Genomic DNA, 16,573 nt, shown 5'->3' on the forward strand with positions numbered 1-16,573 from the left:
GAAACCCCGCAAATTTAGATGTTTTTTCAGACGGTTTATGGCGTATTGCATGCTGTGTATATGTCAACGCATGCGAAAATGGTTCCGGCTGGAGAGGTGATCTGACTCATGGAATCAATTGCCAGTGATCCACCAATAATGTACATTAAATGCAATATCGATTCGATGGACTGTAATGATCTATATCTAAGCCTTAATTCGGTAAGTTTTTCCTTACTCAATATGTACTCGATTTGTCTGGAAAACCACTTTCTTATCCATGTCATAATCTACATTTCGCATGTCTCCAGCCAGCTGGAGTCATAGCCATGATACAGGTACAGTCCCGCCGCGAGCTCAGGCAGGCAAATGGCATGGCATGCTGGTATCATAGAGCTATTATAGCTCCATGCTGGTATCGTATGAAAGAGCTTTGCACACGAAAAGCAAGATCTATAGCGCCTGTAACACAAAGCTTAGCAATGATTGTAGAACAGTTTTCTACGTTTGATTGTATTGACTGTAACGTACAATCAATCTGAAATCGAGTCTATGATTAATCGCTAACGTTTGAGTTACCCGACTCTAATCTCGCGTTGTAGAGGATTGCGAAAGGTGCCTAATTGTCTGCATGCGCGCGGAGGTTGTGTACGCGCGCTAATTCGGATAGAGGCGGGCACATGTTGGCTTATCACAACGGCACTTAAACTCGTAAATAACATTACTGCAGTGAGAGGTACGGAGCACGTCCTTTCGAATAGCCGAGATCATTTCTTGTGTGTATACCACTAAACGCGCTTCAACGCTAGGGAAGGCACTAGATATTGCTTTCTTAATTTGCGTCTCAAACTTTTTGGGAAGCTTTCCCTCACAACGGCAGTTTGAGGAAGATCGGGCATTTCTTGGGTCCAAAGACCGGTGTCTTTGTAGGCTTGTACAGTGTATGTGTGTGACTGACATGGTAATTGATCACGCGGTCAGGATAACCATTTTCGCGCAAGATATACTTGACTCTTGTGATCTCTCCGGCAAGTTTGCACGGAGAGCAAATTCTCTGCGCCCTGTCTACAAGAATGCCAATCAGACCGGTTTTGTAAAGGAGTCCCAGCGTGTGTACTGACCTTTGAACGTAAGTTTCCGATAAACGGAAGTGTTAAAGCCTTTCGCCGACCTTTCCACCAACTACATCTAAGAACCTCAGCACAGCATCCTGTTCGATCTCAATTGTGCATTTGAGAGACGGATGGACCGCGTTGAGATGTGCAAGAAAGTTCTTACACGCTGCACGGTTGGTGAACAAAGCAAAATTATCATCTACAAGGTGATAACGGGGCACGTGACGGGTCTTCATCAGAAAACGCACTTTTCTCATGAAACCTACGAAAATATTCGCATTATCAAAACTAAATTCCACGTCGCGCGTGGCCCACACCAGGGGCGGATCTAGCTTTCGCCAAAAGGGGGGAGGCGAAAAAAAATTACCAATACTTTCCACGATTGGCCGCTCAAAGTTAAAAAATAATAATCTCATATAAGCCCTAATTGAATAGTACGAGCGCGAAGCGCGAGCTAATTTTTAAAGGAAATTTCATGCATTTGTACTGAAAATTGAATGTTCTGAGCAATGATTCTGATCGTGAACAAGATGTGTATTTATATTTAAAAAATTACTGCGAGTGCGAATCGCGAGCAGAAATTTTTAATATACGTTCTGGCCTGATGGAAAACAGACCTTAAGGACTGTTTGCAGTTACCCGTGAAAACGATACAAAACAAAAGTGATTTAGACCTAAAAACGGGACACACTATTCATGTTTCGTAAATCACGAAGAGGATTACTGAATGGGTATCTTCCTACATTGATATTGCGAGCGCGAAGCGCGAGAAGAAAATTTTTGATATTCTGATATGAAACTGGATATTTCAAGCACGTTTGGAATAAAGAACAAACTGCGTATCTATTGTGTGCGCGTGTTTTTGAGATTTAGACCTAGAATTTGGTATGGTCCCTTATAAAAAAAAACCATGGTTTTACAACCGTAATCATGGTATAACCATGGTTAGGGGCGGTTTTACAATGGATCGATGGTAGTCCATGGTTTTAAATTCATAACCAAGGTAAATGTGTGGCGGAAGTGTGGTAATACCATTGTTAAAATACCATAGTTATATTAACATGATAAAAATGTCATTTTATGACGATTTTAAAACCATGGTTATAAAAACCATCATTATACCACAGTTTTAAGAAAGTTAAAAAACAATAGTTATAAAACCATGACAAAATCATCGTTCTACTTTGGTGAAAAAAACCATAGTAATTTAACCATGGTTGTAACCATGGTTTCACAGTAGTATAAAAACAATGGTTATGAAACCTTGGTTTAACTCCCGTTCTACTAAGGTTGGAAATCAATGTTATAAAACCATGATTTAAACCATGGTTTTATGATAGCATAAAAACAGTATTTATAATACCATGGTTAAAATTCCGTTTTACCAAGGTTGAAAACGACGGTTATACACCATGATTTTAACAATGGTTTTAAGATAGTTTGAAAATGATGGTTATATAACCAAGGTTTTAACCGTGGTTTAATGAGAGTGTAAAAACAGTGGTTACAAAACCATGGTTAAATTTCCGTTTCACCAAGGTTGAAAACGACGGTTATACACCATGATTTTAACCATGGTTTTAAGATTGTTTGAAAATGATGGTTATATAACCATGGTTTTAACCGTGGTTTAATGAAAGTGTAAAAACAGTGGTTACAATACCATGGTTAAATTTCTGTTTTACCATGGTTGAAAACGACGGTTATACACCATGATTTTAACCATGGTTTTATGATAGTTTGAAAATGATGGTTATATAACCATGGTTTTAACCGTGGTTTAATGAAAGTGTAAAAACAGTGGTTACAATACCATGGTTAAATTTCCGTTTCACCAAGGTTGAAAACGACGGTTATACACCATGATTTTAACCATGGTTTTAAGATTGTTTGAAAATGATGGTTATATAACCATGGTTTTAACCGTGGTCTAATGAAAGTGTAAAAACAGTGGTTACAATACCATGGTTAAATTTCTGTTTTACCATGGTTGAAAACGACGGTTATACACCATGATTTTAACCATGGTTTTATGATAGTTTGAAAATGATGGTTATATAACCATGGTTTTAACCGTGGTTTAATGAAAGTGTAAAAACAGTGGTTACAATACCATGGTTAAATTTCCGTTTTACCATGGTTGAAAACGACGGTTATACACCATGATTTTAACCATGGTTTTAAGATAGTTTGAAAATGATGGTTATATAATTATGGTTTTAACCGTGGTTTAATGAAAGTGTAAAAACAGTGGTTACAAAATCATGGTTAAATTTCCGTTTTACCAAGGTTGAAAACGACGGTTATACACCATGATTTTAACCATGGTTTTATGATAGTTTGAAAATGATTGTTATATATAACCATATTTTAACCGTGGTTTAATGAAAGTGTAAAAACATTGGTTACAAGACCATGGTTAAACATTCGTCTTAGCAAGGTTGAAAACAACGGTTATAAACCAAAATTTTAACCATGGTTTTAAGATAGTTTGAAAACGATGATTATATAACCATGGTTTTAACCGTGGTTTAATGAAAGTGTAAAAACAGTGGTTACAAAACCATGGTTAAATTTCCGTTTTACCAAGGTTGAAAACGACGGTTATACACCATGATTTTAACCATGGTTTTATGATAGTTTGAAAATGATTGTTATATAGCCATGGTTTTAACCGTGGTTTAATGAAAGTGTAAAAACAGTGGTTACAATACCATGGTTAAATTTCCGTTTTACCATGGTTGAAAACGATGGTGATACACCATGATTTTAACCATTGTTTTATGATAGTTTGAAAATGATTATTATATAACCATGGTTTCATCCGTGGTTCAATGAAAGTGTAAAAACAGTGGTTACAATACCATGGTTAAATTTCCGTTTTACCATGGTTGAAAACGACGGTTATACACCATGATTTTAACCATGGTTTTATAATAGTTTGAAAATTATGGTTATATAACCATGGTTTTAACCGTGGTTTTATGAAAGTGTAAAAACAGTGGTTACAATACCATGGTTAAATTTCCGTTTTACCATGGTTGAAAACGACGGTTATACACCAAAATTTTAACCATGGTTTTAAGATAGTTTGAAAATGATGGTTATATAATTATGGTTTTAACCGTGGTTTAATGAAAGTGTAAAAACAGTGGTTACAAAATCATGGTTAAATTTCCGTTTTACCAAGGTTGAAAACGACGGTTATACACCATGATTTTAACCATGGTTTTATGATAGTTTGAAAATGATTGTTATATATAACCATATTTTAACCGTGGTTTAATGAAAGTGTAAAAACATTGGTTACAAGACCATGGTTAAACATTCGTCTTAGCAAGGTTGAAAACAACGGTTATAAACCAAAATTTTAACCATGGTTTTAAGATAGTTTGAAAACGATGATTATATAACCATGGTTTTAACCGTGGTTTAATGAAAGTGTAAAAACAGTGGTTACAAAACCATGGTTAAATTTCCGTTTTACCAAGGTTGAAAACGACGGTTATACACCATGATTTTAACCATGGTTTTATGATAGTTTGAAAATGATTGTTATATAGCCATGGTTTTAACCGTGGTTTAATGAAAGTGTAAAAACAGTGGTTACAATACCATGGTTAAATTTCCGTTTTACCATGGTTGAAAACGATGGTGATACACCATGATTTTAACCATTGTTTTATGATAGTTTGAAAATGATTATTATATAACCATGGTTTCATCCGTGGTTCAATGAAAGTGTAAAAACAGTGGTTACAATACCATGGTTAAATTTCCGTTTTACCATGGTTGAAAACGATGGTTATACACCATGATTTTAACCATGGTTTTATAATAGTTTGAAAATTATGGTTATATAACCATGGTTTTAACCGTGGTTTTATGAAAGTGTAAAAACAGTGGTTACAATACCATGGTTAAATTTCCGTTTTACCATGGTTGAAAACGACGGTTATACACCATGATTTTAACCATGGTTTTATGATAGTTTGAAAATTATGGTTATATAACCATGGTTTTAACCGTGGTTTAATGAAAGTGTCAAAACAGTGGTTACAAAACCATGGTTAAACATTCGTCTTAGCAAGGTTGAAAACGACGGTTATAAACCATGATTTTAACCATGGTTTTAAGATAGTTTGAAAATGATGGTTATATAACCATGGTTTTAACCGTGGTTTAATGAAAGTGTAAAAACAGTGGTTACAAAACCATGGTTAAATTTGCGTTTTACCAAGGTTGAAAACGACGGTTATACACCATGATTTTAACCATGGTTTTATGATAGTTTGAAAATGATTGTTATATAACCATGGTTTTAACCGTGGTTTAATGAAAGTGTAAAAACATTGGTTACAAAAAGCATGATTAAATTCCCGTTTTACCAAGGTACTAACTTTGTTAGTCTGGGCCTATAAAGCTTGTCACGACTAACTCAGCTGTGCATGGACTAACGAAGGTTTTTCATTACTTGTATTTCGTAAAAAGACAGGCTTGACTATTTGTGGTTTCTGACTAACTAACTTTCGGCCATCCAAAGGCATGACTAAAATTATAAAGGCCTGCGACCTGAATTACTAACTAAGCAGGGCCGTTGTTGTTGATCTTGAAGGTAGTCGGGCCGGGGGTGGCAGCTGGTGTTTTTTTTTTTTTTTTAATAGGACTATATTATCTTTTTGTATAATTTCAAAATATGTCTGCCCAGTCACTAAACATTGTCTGTCTATACGTATATATATATCATTTGTCATTTTGAACCTGTCTACTTTATAATTGTGTTCAACACGAATTTCGCGCATTCCCCGCCTGCCCCCCCCCACCCCTCCCGCTCATTTTCGCGCCCTTTTTTATGCGCGTCGATGTACTAGTAGTACCACCGAGTACCACATGTGTAACGCACAACCCGCACATGTATGCTATACACACCATAGACAAATGCACACACACACACACGTACGCCGTGCATGCAGAATAGATACAATCAGCTTAATGCTGCGCTTCGAAGGCCAAGGGCTAGCTAAGCTTCAAGTTCATGAAATTCAGGCAATTAACTGCATTCAACTAATTTTTTAACTGAAACTATAGGAGAACAGACAATTTATGGAACTGTCAGGAGATAGTTAACGGTAAGTAAGCTTATCTAATCAGTAATCTGTTGGGCATTCTCGTGAATTAGTCCACTCCTGGCACCTCCTTGGCCTTGCATGACTCGGAAATTGAACACTCGGCGGATTGTGCGCGTACCGTACCAAGCCCGAGTAGAACCGTACGGTACTGCACTCTGCAGCAGGCAGTGTCACTGTGCAGTGCAGTGGATTATTTCAAGAGTTTGCCTTAGTCTGTAATGTTGCTGCATTTATTTTGATTAGGAGTGTTGCATGGGTCTAGAAATGTATTCTGACTTCAACTTGAAGTTGAAGCCAGGCATTGGGGCTGGCTACATGTAGGGCCTAAAAGTTATTTATGGCTATATATTATAGGCTTGAGCTTGCCTTGGACTTTGCCTTTGGACTAGATTTATTATTATGGTGGAACACGTCGTACTCATAGCCTAGTCCCGGCCCTAGCCTAGGCCTAACTTAGGCTAGCGCTTGGCCTACCTGAAAAAAAAACTTGTTGGCTGCCATCGAGTATGAAGAAAAATTTTGTACTAGATCTCCTACTGGCTTAATTAACGTTAGACTATCGACTAGGGTCTAGATCTAGATCTATACTTTAACTTTTTAAAGTTTACGTTAACGGTTAGAGCCTACGGTGTCGGTGGTCCTAATTAATGTTATACTTTTGAACGGCAACAGCATTCAGTCCACTGATCTGTATTCTTTTTTTTTGATGGGTCTAGTCTCTAGGCCTAGGCTACAGACTCTGCTACTGCGGGTTAATTAGTCCTCATTTAATTAGTAATACTTGATCAATGGATCAGCTAGCTGCAAAGTAGGCCTAGGCCTAGTATGTTTTAATAAATCCTTTATTTTTAAGCGGGAGTACAATTCATATGTCTGTATATGTTTTTCCATGTGAAAATCTGTTTTTTTTTTTGGTAAGTTCAGAGTGTGGTTGTGGGAACGTGGCTGGCTCCTTGTTTCGACGATTTCTACAGCATGCATGCACATTACGATAGTAGATCTACACAGTTGTACACAACTGAAAGATATGCGCATTTTCCTAGCCATAGCGGCGATGATTGTTACCAAAAGAAAAGTAATGCCAATAGTTCTAGTGTTTACTTTCGAGTCTCCTTGGTATTTTCATATATAGGCCCTACAACTATTCATGAAAAATCCGAGGCCAAACCACGTAATGTGGAATTTCGTCACAAATGGGTTAAGTTATTAATTTAGGAAGTGTTGTTCCATATGTGTCACTAATAGTGGAATTGTCTGAAATTTGTATGAATTTTAAGTATGGTTGGTTATTATGAAATGAATGAATTTTCATGTGATGAAAAATGGAAATACCATCGCTGGACCGTTGTGTCGTAATAGTACTGTATCTTAATTTCAAATCAAAATTTTTAATAGACTACAATACAATTTTCTTTCCTGGTAGCGGGAAGTTAAAGGGATGGTCCAGGCTGAAAATATTTATATCTAAAAGTATATAAATGGAGTAAAATTCACAGAGTAAAATGCTGAAAATTTAATCAAACTTGGATATCAAATAACAAAGTTATTGATTTTCAAAGTTTATCAATATTTTTTGGAATATGCACATCATCATGAATATTCAATAGGTGGGCTGATGATGTCACATTTCAATTTTTTCTTATGTCATTACATGACATCGTAAATGTTTCATTTTTTCATACATGTGTAAATGATGTGTCTCCATTATGATGAAATAAGTTGAGGCAATAAATAACTAGTCCACTTAATCAGTTGTCAATCCAATTGTTTTAGTTCTTGGTATCAATTTTTTTTATTAAACCAAATTTCACATAATAAAACACAAAAGAACAAGTGGGGATATGACATCACCAGCCAACCTAATGAATATTCATAAAGACATGCCTAGAACTGTTTCACCGGAATAATATCATTTGAAATTCAAAAACTTTATTTGTTATTCGATTTTGATTAAATTTTTAGCATTTTGCTCTGTAAATTTTCTTCTATTTATTGAGATATAAATATTTCCAGCCTGGACCATCCCTTCAATTTTACTAATATTCGAAGACAGGAAACTAATACTAGAAAAAAAGATAAATGAATGGAATATGTATCACCAAACCCAGACAAACATTGGAATATGTCTTGTTTGCCTCTTGCATCGAGGCAAAAACTGAATATTTGTGTCCATGTACATGCAATATCTTTTGATTACACACATTTATCCTGAAAGCTCTTTGCATACATTATTTATTCAAAATTCAGGTTTAGTAAGAAAATCAATTACTTTTCATTCCAGGTACAAATTTTTATTGATATATGGCCAAAATCAAAGAAGGGTGTTGGTAACCAACAAGTCAGAGGAGACCTCAAAACAGGAGCTGCTTAGGGTGGTGTGCACAACATTTGGAGTGAAAGAAGAAGATATTTTTCCTGCAGACATGGCAAGACAAATTCTACGATTTTGCAGACATGGAAGAGGACGAACTTGTGACAGGGCCATTGAGAGTAAAAATTACAAACTACCTGTGGTCCTCGGTGCACAGCAACTGGTGAATGGTGGAGAGTAAGTATCTGGTACCAAACAGAAACCCCAATTAACTCTCAATGTGCCATAGTCTTGCCCAAGTGCATGCCATTTAATTTCTTTGGCAATTGATTCATCCTTCTAGATAAATATTTTACTTGATAATGGCCAAACTTAAAGGCATTTCTCTTTTTCACATGACATAGTTATATATGAGACTCAACCAGAAGGATTATTAAAGAGGATTAGAACTTGGCCAGTAAAAACGCTTTAAACGTGTATGGGGCACCTTAAGAGTTGATGAATTAAGTAAATGTGAGTAAATGCATAAAATATGAGAATATTTCTTGCATTATAACTTACTAATGTTTGAGTATCACTATTGATGCAGGAATCTTACAGTGGCTACATTGTTGTGACATTTTGTAATGCATTTCTCTGTTAGATTTTACCTAAAGTTAATTTTTTAGTCTAATTCGCATGTATATGGTTCTGCTATGGTCTTTCACCAAATGTTAACTGGTACAGTGTGTTTGTGACAGATAGTCGCAAAGTGTGACCAAGTGGAGCTTTTCTGTTCTTGTCTTTGGCAACAAGACTGGCGTGTCGTTGCATAAAACTTGCTATTATAGTAAAATTTGCTGTAAATATCTATTAAGGACTCGGATGAAAAGTGATTTGACAGAAACTAAATGAATGAGGATTCTAAATCTATTTGTTTTTTCTTTTTTAAGTATAATTTTTTATTCTTTGTTTTTTCTTTTTTTAAGTATAATTTTTTATTCTTTCCAAATCTGACACTGTTGCAAGGCACATAGAGTGGATGAGCACTGAACAAAAGGCAGCCAGACTTCAAGAGAGTTGAGTTCTGCATGCAGAAGACACTGGCAGACAGAAGGGCATGGATCATAAATTCTGTCCCTCGGCCAAGGATCACTGATGACCGACTGAAGTATCCTTGGCTCTTTGATGAGGATCAGGTAATCTATGCAGAGTTTTCTCACCAGATTTTGAAATATACTGAATATCCCGAGATTGATTGAATGCTGACGGACGTTGATAGAGTTGCTTACTCAATGTTTCCCTATTACAGTGATTTACAGAATGTATTGGAAACTTCTAACTCCACATGGATTATCCAAACTTGCTCATAAACTTAATTTATTCAAGACTGCGTAAGGTGTGAACTTCATATGTGGTCCTTGTATGTAAAATTCAGGTTATTTTCTTGTCAAAGCAATATCACCTAAACAGCTTGAGGTATGGATGTAAAAACTTGGTGTTTAACATGTACCATCATTAGGAAGACGATTTGAATGGATTTTGGAATATGTAGGTCAAAGGTCAATTTGTGAAATTTATTTGTTTAAACACATGGGCCCGTATTCTGATAGCAGGTTTAAATTAACCCTAGTCTAAAGTTAACCCTAGTTTAATTAAACCTCCTCTAAACCTCACCTCTGGTCCAAGTGTAGTTTAATTATTTTGGTATTCTGATAGCCGGGTTTAACTAAACCTGGGTTAAACCCGGGTTTAAAATTCTTTTTGAAAATAATAACCCTCTTTTAACCAAGACTAGCACCTTTTTGGTAAATTACTGCTGCAGGGGTGATTGCAACAAAGTTGAAAAAATGGCACTAAAGTCGTTTTTTCTTTAAAAAATTGATATTATGGAAACTAATAACAACTATTGTAGTAAAAGAAAAGCATTCATCACCCATATATGGTAAGAAATTTTCATTTCAATTATATTTATTTTTGTTAATTACTAAAACATTTCAACCCCAAACCGAGTGACCTGCACAGTTTTTTGAGTATCAGTCCCATTTATTCATTTTCATGTTTGTCAAAATCTAAATTGAAAATATTCCCCTCAACCACTCTAGACTAGAGTCTAGACCCTAGTCCTAGATCTAAAACAATAAGCTAAGAGGTCGACGTCTTTATTCTAACTTTAAGTAAGGGAATTTTTTATAACTTTTGAGAGTAGTCTTGGGTCTAAATAGGCCTATAGTTAGGGTGTCTGAAGCCACACTGAAAAGTGTCAGCATAAAACAGGCTAATTTAGGGGAAAATATGGCACATTTTTTCGGGGAAGTTCAGGCTACTAGAAAAATGTGATCTGAATTGATTATTAACTTGTGTTTGGCATGTATGGAAAGAAAAAATTCAGGGGCTTCTTTTGACAGTAAGGACAAGTTTATATGATCATTCTAAATAAGGATTTAGAGATAAATTGCAAACCCTTATTTTTGTGTGTGTTGAGATTGCCATTTCTCCATGCGTTTTCTATGGGAAAATGAAATTTCTGTTTTGCACAATTTTTTTCACTTTGTCGCAATTTTTCATTGTGATCTGGTTTCCAAATCTTTATAAAAATCATACCATCAGATAGAGCATAAAAAATCCTATTGGACTCTTTATGGACAAGTTTTTGGCATTAATAATAAATTTATAACAGCTCTCGGAAGCTAAAAATTGGGATTTGTGTGTGTCCATTTCTTAACTACACAGTCTATGGCAGAGAAATGCTGAAAATTTACCTAATTTCATTCTTCTTTTTTGCAGCCAATAATTGGATTTTTTTCAAAAATGTTACATTTCTGTCAGTCTGAAGGTCATTTCTCTTCAAATTCACAAAGAAAATGTGATATTTTCTTGAAATAAGAAAAATAAATTTTTTCTCCAGACACCCTACTATAGTTAGATCTGGCCTAGGCCCAATTGTTTGGAGGAGAATTGAACATAGTTTTTACTAACTAAGTTAGGCCTAGGCCTATTTGATTTTTTTTTTACTTTCCTGAAGCAAAACATAGTCTAGTGAGTTAGTGGAGCAACCAAGACTGAAGATAAATATTGGTCTAGGCCTAGAACAGCATTCATGACTTAGGCTGGCTTAGCTTAGGGACAGGGATAGATTATAGTACTATTCTAAAGTAACCTTAGGCATAGGCTAGATCTAGTGGAATGGATCTGATTTGTCTTAGACAAAAAGCTTTGAACAGTGTCTGTATTGGTTGTTCCGCTGAATTATGACACTCTACGTTGGCCTCTCTCACCAAGGCAATGTTATATGACAGTAAAATGTCAGAATTTTTAAAATAAATCCCCAGAAACAACGGTTATTCCTGTCTACAGACAGTACAGTGTTAGATCTGATTATCGCTGCATTGCTTGCCAAGTAACTGGGCCTGGCTAAATTTAGAATTAGTCCAAGACATCTCTCTACTCCTGTTTTAGGTCCATATCTGTTTCTTTGAAGAGTTTTTTATTCAAACATTTTTGGGGACTCGTTTAGGTTTCCAGATCCAGGACTAGAAAACAGGCCCAAACCTAGACCAACAGCTCAGTCTTGACTAACCCAGGGAGCTCCCTGGGTTAAGTCTTGACTAGACTAGGCCTGGCCTAGATTTATGTAAGAATTTAGATCTAGGCCTAGGCCTAACGTTAGTCTGTGCTATATATTCATTCTAGATTTCTAGCCTAGCCCTAACTGGCTGATCTAGTCTACTGTATGATCTAGAATCTCTAACGCTGGCCTAGATCTAGACTAAATAACTTAGACTAAAAGTTAAACCCTATCTAGACCTAGAACTAGATCTATATCAATGTAATACATGTAATAGGTCTAGATCTAGAGATTTGTAGACTCTCAACATGCTCAATGTAGATTCTAAATAAATAAAAAAGTAAATGTTGGCTAGTCTCGAGGCTAGTCTACAGTAGATCTAATCATCTAACGCTAGGCCTTAAAATAAAGTAGGCTGGAGATCTAACGTTGGATTATTTCTATTACTAGATCTAAAGGATCTAGACCTAGATCTAAAGCTAGGGACTGTAGTGGGACTGTAGTTCGAGATCTAAAGTTAGAGGTCTAGCAACCCCCTTAAAACTAGTACTAAGCCTACAGCTACATGTTGTTCTCTGTGTAGCCAAACAACAGCATTGTCTTAATCTTATTTTGGTTTGTGTAGTTACCGTACAAACACATATTTTGATGAATGAGAAAATGTGCCTTGCAGATTATTTTACCTCAAGTCAAAACCTCGTGTTCTAAATTTCATGAGCATACATGTAGGCCTATGTCATAAAATGAAGAAGCAGTTCAATCCATTAGATGTGTTTACACATTTATTGATTTAATATGCTGTCACCATGGCAACACAGTTTCCAACACACACAAATATATGTCTTGCAGATCTATACCTCAAAACCAATGTGTGAGCCAACTTTTATAAGAATTAGTTGAAAACTAATGAAGGAGTTCAGATTTTCACCTAATTTCATTATGTAATATGTTGTTACCATGGCAACATGATTTCTCATACATACAAAAATATGTCTTGCACATCTTCAACTTAAGACTAATGTGTGTGCCAAATTTTATGAGCATTGGCTGAAAAAAGATGGGAGTTCGAACTACCAAATTCTCACCTTATTTTCTTTATTTGATATGTTGTTACCATGGCAACACGATTTCTGATACAGACAAAAATATATCTTGGACATCTTCACCTCAACATTAATGTATGTGCCAAATTTCATGAGAATTGGTTAAAAACTGAGGAAGTAGTTGGAACAGCAAGATTTATACATAGTTTTTGCCATAATATACCGTTACCATGGCAACACAATTTCCGACACATGGAAATATGTGTCTTGCACATCTTTACCTCAAAACCAATGTGTGAGCCAACTTTCTTGAGAATTGGTAGAAAACTGATAAAAGTATTTTAAACGGCAAAATTTTTGCCATAATATACTGTTTCCATGGCAACACAATTTCCAAAAAAGAAAAAAAAAATTCTTACACCTCCTTACCTTGAGAACAATGTGTGTTCCAAATTCCATGAAAATCGGTTAAAAACTGAGGAAGTAGCTTGCAATGCAATATAGGCATACATTCTAAAAAAATTGTTGGCCATGATTTGTTGGATTTAAACCAGGCTTAAACTACCCCCAGCGCGAGTTTAACTTTTTGAAGATTTATTACCACACTTAGACCAGGGTTAACTTAAACCTTGCTATCGGAATACGAAACTTAAACCTAGGTTTAAATATGGCAGTTTATTACCACACTTAGACCAGGGTTAAGTTAAACCACGCTATCAGAATACGGGCCATTGTCACCTTAACAATTTGAAATATAAATGTGAAACTTGGTGCTAACATGTACCACTATAGGAGATGATCTGTATGGAACGCGGAAAGGCTAAAATTTGATCACTGTCACTTTTGATTTGATGGACCTCCGTACCAGCCATCATCAAATCAAGTGCAGCCATCAGTAAATCAAAAGTGGCCATCATCATATCAATTTTCAGCATCATATCCCTCTGTACCAGCCATCATCAAATCAGTTTCTAACATCAAATCAATGTTGTCCTTTCGGCGTTCCTGATGTGCGCGCCAAAAGGACACCTGTAAGTTGATGGCAGCCACTTTTTATTTGATGACGGTTACTTTTGACTTGATGACGGCCACTTTTTATTTGATGACGGTTACTTTTGACTTGATGACGGCCACTTTTTACTTGCTTTTTATTTGATGACGGTTACTTTTGACTTCATGACGGCCACTTTTGACTTGATGGCGGCTGCTTTTGATTCGATGATGGCTGCTTTTGATTTGATGATGGCTGCTTTTGATTCGATAGTGGCCACTTTTGATTTGATGATGGCTGCTTCTGATTTGATGATGGTTGCTTTTGATTCGATAGTGGCCACTTTTGAACTGATGATGGCCACTTTAGATTTGATGATGGTCACTTTCAATTTTTTTATCGCTTTTCATTTGATGGTCACTTTTTGTTTGATGGTCACTTTTTATTTGATCACTTAATTTGATGGTCACTTTTTATTTGATGGTCACTTTTTATTTGATGGTCACTTTTCATTTGATGGTCACTTTTCATTTGATGGTCACTTTTTATTTGATGGTCATTTTTAATTTGATGCTCAGTTTTTATTTGATGGTCACTTTTAATTTGATGGTCGCTTTTTTGTTGCTCACTTTTTATTTGATGGTCACTTTTAATTTGATGGTCACTTTTTATTTGATCATCACTTTTTATCTGATCATCACTTCTTTGACGGTCACTTTTTATTTGATGGTCACTTTTTATTTGATGCTCACTTTTCATTTTATGCTCATTTTTCATTTGATGCTCACTTTTAATTTGATGATAGATTTTTATTTGATGGTCACTTTTTATTTGATGGTCAATTTTTACTTGATGGTCGCTTTTAATTTGATGGGCACCTTTTATTTGATGATCACTTATTTGATGGTCACTTTTTATTTGATGGTCACTTTTTATTTGATCATCACTTTTTATCTGATCATCACTTCTTTGACAGTCACTTTTTATTTGATGGTCACTTTTTATTTGATGCTCACTTTTCATTTGATGCTCACTTTTTATTTGATGGTCGCTTTTTATTTGATGGTCACTTTTTATTTGATGGTCACTTTTAATTTGATGGTCACTTTTTTGTTGGTCACTTTTTATTTGATGGTCACTTTTTATTTGTTGGTCACTTTTTATTTGATGGTCACTTTTTATTTGATGGTTACTTTATATTTGATGCTCATTTTTTATTTGATGATCACTTTTTATTAGATGATCACTTTTTATTTGATCATCACTTCTTTGACGGTCACTTTTTATTTGATGGTCACTTTTTATTTGATGCTAACTTTTTATTTGATGCTCACTTTTAATTTGATGGTCGCTTTTTATTTGATGGTTATTTTTTATTTGATGGCTACTTTAAATTTGATGATCACTTTTTATTTGATGGTTACTTTTTATTTGATCGTCACTTCTTCTTTGATGGTCACTTTTCTTTTGATCGTCGCTTTTCATTTGATCATCACAATTTAAGTTGATGGTTTCGGCATTCCATACATGGTCGCTTTATATTTGATGGTCGCTTTTCATTTGATCGTCGCTTTTATTTGATCGGCACTTTTCATTTGGTCGTCGCTTTTCATTTGATCATCACTTTTTACAGTACGTGCGCATAAACGTGTCGCAGTGAGCATGCACTGAGCAAATCCTCATGTACGTATAGCTAGCGCGCTCTTTTTGCTTCCGAGAATTGAAGTGCAGGTGCATATATATGAATCTATTGATCGTGAAAAAATAAATCTGGAAAATGGAGGGTATACTTAATAGTTTAGGGATGCCTCAATCAGTTATTAACAACTTTCAACGGGAAGGGGTAAGTTGAAGTTAGAATTTACTTAGATCTAGACCTACGCTTTAGATCTAACTTTGTTTGTCTATTTTGTTGGTGTGAAACGGTACTATAGGCCTTGGCCTAGGCCCTACTCCCTCACAACATTGTCACTGGGGCGTTGCACTGGGGCCTATGCTCTAGTATAGACCGGCTAGGCTAGGGCCCTATCTATAAGTGTCACTAGGCCTAGTCACTAATAAGCCTAGACCAACCTGACTCCATTGTTGAGAACTGTGCTAGTAACTTAGTGTTAGAGCCAGAGGCTACACACGAAACCCATGCAAATGCAGAAAAAATACAGTTAGTGTTCAGTTCTTAAATATTTTCAGATCTCTAGACCCTAATAATATTAATTTTAGCTGATGATTGGCATTGCCCATTTTGCAAATGCAGCGCGGCGGGGGCAGAGGGAGGGGGTAACACTAACGAGTAACGTTGAGTCTTATCCATTGTAGTTATACACTCAAGCCTAGCGCCTATAACATACAGTTCAATTGTTACTGTTAACCCCCTACCCTCTACTCCTGCCCCCGTTGTGTTGAAGAAAACCTTTTTTTTTTTTTTTTTTTTTTTTTGCTATAGGCTATTCATATTTAT

The 16,573-nt window shown here is 35.7% G+C and overlaps 1 protein-coding gene and 1 long non-coding RNA gene across 2 annotated transcripts in view; both read left to right on the forward strand.

The window, feature by feature from the left end:
- Positions 1 to 699: 699 nt before the first annotated feature.
- The window catches only part of LOC129276801 (WAP four-disulfide core domain protein 3-like), a 77,707-nt gene continuing 61,833 nt past the window's right edge, over positions 700 to 16,573 (forward strand). The window contains exon 1 of the mRNA XM_064109631.1: positions 700 to 1,108. The gene's annotated coding sequence lies outside the window, so the exon portion shown is untranslated. The remainder of the gene's footprint in view (positions 1,109 to 16,573) is intronic.
- On the forward strand, positions 3,934 to 10,400 carry LOC129271562 (uncharacterized). The gene is made up of 4 exons (XR_010295749.1): positions 3,934 to 4,134; positions 4,285 to 6,223; positions 8,505 to 8,771; positions 9,543 to 10,400. It is a non-coding gene; the product is annotated as an uncharacterized LOC129271562 (long non-coding RNA).

Source organism: Lytechinus pictus, chromosome 14 (genome assembly GCF_037042905.1).
Source record: "Lytechinus pictus isolate F3 Inbred chromosome 14, Lp3.0, whole genome shotgun sequence".
In the NCBI taxonomy this organism is placed as follows: domain Eukaryota; kingdom Metazoa; phylum Echinodermata; class Echinoidea; order Temnopleuroida; family Toxopneustidae; genus Lytechinus; species Lytechinus pictus.